The sequence below is a fragment of the Anolis carolinensis genome, chromosome 2 (assembly GCF_035594765.1).
Source record: "Anolis carolinensis isolate JA03-04 chromosome 2, rAnoCar3.1.pri, whole genome shotgun sequence".
Taxonomy (NCBI): Eukaryota; Metazoa; Chordata; class Lepidosauria; order Squamata; family Dactyloidae; genus Anolis; species Anolis carolinensis.
The window spans coordinates 46,121,914-46,126,383 of record NC_085842.1 but is presented as its reverse complement, the minus strand read 5'-3'; the positions used below and the strand labels follow the sequence as shown (position 1 = coordinate 46,126,383).

General features: G+C 43.1%; 1 pseudogene; it reads right to left on the bottom strand.

Moving 5' to 3' along the window:
• Window positions 1-217: 217 nt before the first annotated feature.
• LOC103277976 (homeobox protein TGIF2-like) lies at window positions 218-1,258 on the bottom strand (annotated as a pseudogene).
• Between the last annotated feature and the right edge of the window lie 3,212 nt (window positions 1,259-4,470).

Sequence of the window (4,470 nt, the reverse complement as noted above, 5' to 3'; positions counted from 1 at the left end):
GAACTCTTCTTAAACCCTTCTGCCAGATAATCCAAAGGAGTTGAACCCTTCAAACTTTGAGAGATGAGCAGCACAAAGCCATATGAAAACCACAAAGGAACTGACTTGTTCTGTTCGTAGTTTAAAGGAAACTGCTGCATACAGAACCCCTTTACCATGGTAATGGCTGGCCAAGAGAGGACCACCTGGCCACAATGGCCAATAGAACACAAATCCTGGAAAGCAAGAAATGAAATGAAAGACTCCAAGAGGAAACACGAGGCTCCAGGATCAAACAAAGCTAGTTGGCTTTTCTGGAAAGAGCAGGAGTGGGACCTTCTCTCTGCAGTGACGGAGGTAGCTGCCCATTCAGCCTCTGTGAGTCAAGCTTTGCAGCCCTTTGCAGGGCTACTTCCACCAGCAACTGAAAGCTGCTGAAGTCCTCTCCAAAGAGCTCAGGCGGTGTTGGAGGGGGCGTATTAAAGAGTCCACTCGTAGGACTGGCAGCATCTGCCCTGGTCAGAAGAGCCAAAGTGTTGCCCGTTGCACTCAGAGGAGGCTGTTTGGCCTGAGATTCCAGCTCAACCTGATGGAAGGTGGGCCGATGTTCCTGCTCACTTGCAATTGAGCTCAAGTTACCCGCCACAGGCCACCCAGTGTGGCAGATCATTGGAGGACACATCGACATGGACAGCACCTTAGAGGCAGCACCAGTAGAAGGAGGTGGCACCATCAAGAGTCCAGACCCTGTGGCAGCTCCGCGGGTTAGTGTTATGTCACCAGCCTTGTGCCTCGGCGAGAGATGGTGAACTGGTTTAGGTCCTTGCCATTCTTAAGCAGCATATCAGGTAGAAGTCTGCGCCTGGCGTTGATGAAACAGTTGCATATCTGGAGAACAGAGAGGCTTGTCTGTCCAGAAAGACTGAGTTTTTCTTGCTCAGAGGGAAACACATTGAATCTGTGATCATACAGCTACTCTCGGAGAATCTTCACTGACTCCTTTGGGAGATTGCCCCTTCGTTTCCTCTTGCCAGATTGCAATGGATCCTGAGATATATTCCCATCGTCTTCTCCAAAGTCACTGTCTGACATGGTGGAGCTGCTGGCAGACTTGTCCTGGTTCAAGCGCCTCCGTCCCTTCCTCATCGCCGCCCCCTCTCCTGAACTCTTCTTACTTGCAAAAGGCTTTCTTCTTCTTCTTCTTCGGGACTTTGCAGCTTTTTTCAAATACAACTTCAACACCAACTCTCCTCCAACATCAACCCTCAAACAACATAGAAGCTTTGTACTCCTTTAGTACCTTTACAACTGCTCCACTGTGGTTGTTAATTACATATGATTAACCAGGTGAATTGATTCTCATTACTCACAGCCAGGGCCGGCCCTAGGTCATTTTCAAGTGTAAGTAAACAGTGTTTTGGTTAACCCCTACAACGAATCACTGAAAAAGACACTATATATCTATATATATAAAAGAGTGATGGCATCACGGCGACCCACAAAACAACAAAACTACAGGCCCCCCAACCTCGAAATTTGACAACACAACCCATCATCCACGCCTCTAGGTTGATACAACAAAAAGAAAAGAAAAATAAAGTCCTAATTAGAGAGAGAGGAATAATTGCTTTTATCCAATTGCTGCCAGTTAGAAGGCTAAGCTCCTCCAACTTGGTCTCCTAGCAACCCAATAAAAATATTAAAAAACACTAAAAATTAATACAATAAAATACTATAATAACAGAAAATAACTAAAAATAATACAAGAAAATAATAAAATATAATAAATAAAAATATAACTTACAATAAAATTAATAAAAAATTGCAAATAACATCAAATAAAAATTACACAACAATTTTAAACTAATACCACCACCACTTTGCCACAGCAACGCGTGGCCGGGCACAGCTAGTGTGTGTATGTGTATGTATATATATATATATATATATATATATATATATATATATATATATATAATGTATTCGTATACGTATATGTATATGTATATATACACACACTCCATATCTATCTATCTATCTATCTATCTATCTATCTATCTATCTATCTATCTATCTATATTATATCTTTATATATACCATATACCATATACACCATATCTTTATATACACTCTATCTTTATATATACCACATCTTGGGACCCAATATATGATCCTCATTATAATATACACTTTTTATATAATATACACACCATATCTTTACATATTCCATATCTTGGGAACCAAGATATGATCCTAATAATATGCAATTTGTATATACCATAAAGGTATAAACGTTAAGTCCAGTCATGTCTGGGGGTTGGTGCTCATCTCCATTTCTAAGCCGAAGAGCCGGCGTTGTCCATAGACACCTCCAAGGTCATGTGGCCGGCATGACTGCATGGAGCGCTGTTACCTTCCCACCGGAGTGGTACCTATTAATCTACTCACATTGGCATGTTTTCGAACTGGAGCTAACAGTGGGCGCTCATTCCGCTCCCGGGATTTGAACCTGGGACCTTTCGGTCTGCAAGTTCAGCAGCTCAGCACTTTAACACACTGTGCCACCACCAGGGGCCCCATATATACCATATATATATATAACACATCACAACTTTATATATACCTTATTTTCGGACCCAAGATATGATCCTAATAATTAAATAATTTTGTGCATGGAATCAAAATGTGCTTTTCTATTGCACTCAATGTGTATATATTTAAAAGCCACACAAACTAGTGCCAAGGAGGAAAAGGAAGGGAGAGGGGTGCTTCCTATTCCTCTGCGTCCACCATTTTGTGCCCCGAGGGTCTCCTTTCCTGAGGAAGAAGAGGAGGGGGCTGCCCTCGCTGCTCTCCCTCACTCTACATCCAGGGATTTCCTGTTTTTCCACAGACAAAAATAGCAGCTGGTGGTGTAGGCAAAAGCCTTGGCTGTGTTCCCCTCAGCTTGCTGGCCACTAGTACGTCCATGGTCTCCTTCTTGGGCTCATCCTTGTGGACGAAGGGCGACTGGAAGGTTATCTTCACCATGGCGGCAGGTGGTCCAGCCAGGAAGGGAAGGGAAGGGGCAGAGCCACCTGAATGATGGACAGCCAGGGGCTACCAGTCATTCTGGCAGCTCCTCCTCCTTCCCTTCCAGGCTGAGGCTGAGTGCTCTGAGCCGAGGGCAAGGCCTCGGTGCTGAACCAGGATATGGGGAGATGCCCTCGCAAACCTTCCTGGGTGCTCTAGATCCTGGTGCCTCAATGGTGCCCCTTAGCGGATTTTGTGCCACCCGCAGTTGCTTACACAGTTTATAGCTTCAGCCGCCCCTGCTCATAGCATGCTTGAGCCTGCTTATTACATTTACATTTACTTACATTCACTTAAGAAATGACATACTTAAAAACATTTCCCATACCCTCCAATTGTCCCAATTTGACAAAGAAGTCATTATGAATCCTTTAGTGTCCTACTGTCTCAGCTACTTTTAAGATGTCCAAGTTTCTTTCTCCTCCTCCCACTTCCTTTGTCTTCAACATACTTTCACTACTACTACAAATTGAGTTCAAAATGCAAAAGTAGTTTGCACTCCATTAATGCAACATGGAGGAGTGGAGTGAGTGGAAACTTGTAATTCCCGATAGACTCACATACAAACAAAATGCTGCACCATCACATACCTTATGTGTTCTTCCTTAGAAATAAATGCTGCTTTCTTGATCACACTTTGATGTTGCTTGGTCAACCGGTTTTCATCTGTGAAATCTAGGAGAGCATGGTTTCCTTGCAATTTTTCTGGTGTGGATTAAGTATTTAATGAATTAAATTATGCAGCCGAGTTTCCCACAGTTGGGGAAATTGCAGGGGTCAGCACCAGAGGCGGCTCTGGGTATTTTTCAAGTGTAGGCGAGCTGATTTTGGCACCCCCCCCCCAAACCAATCACTAAAAAATAAAAGCGTTGGATAAGCGAAAATGTTGGATAATAAGGAGGGATTAAGGAAAAGCCTATTAAATATCAAATTACATTAAGATTTTACAAATTAAGCACCAAAACATCATGTTTTACAACAAATCAACAGAAAAAGCAGTTCAATACATGGTAATGTTATGTAGGAATTACTATAGTCGCGAATTTAGCACCAAACATTGAACAGGGATATAGGGCAGTGTGGACTTAGATAACCCAGATAACCCCCAGTATTTAAAAAGCTCTAAAATCAAGACAGTAAATAAAGAACAACACTCTGAAAACAGGAGAAATCCAGACAATAAACAATCAGGGACAGCTAACATCTCCCAAAGAAAGATTCTCCCAGGCAAAAAGAAAGCAGGTCTTGAAGCCACAGGGCCATTAAATGCTAATCAAGGTGATTAATTAGAGTTCTTTCTCCCACCCTGGACCTTCTACAGATATATAAACCCCACTTACCTCACAATCTCTGAAGGCCCCAGCACGGGCACTGGGAGGCCCAGCGCGAGCACTCCAACAAGTGCTGGGCCACCTGGTG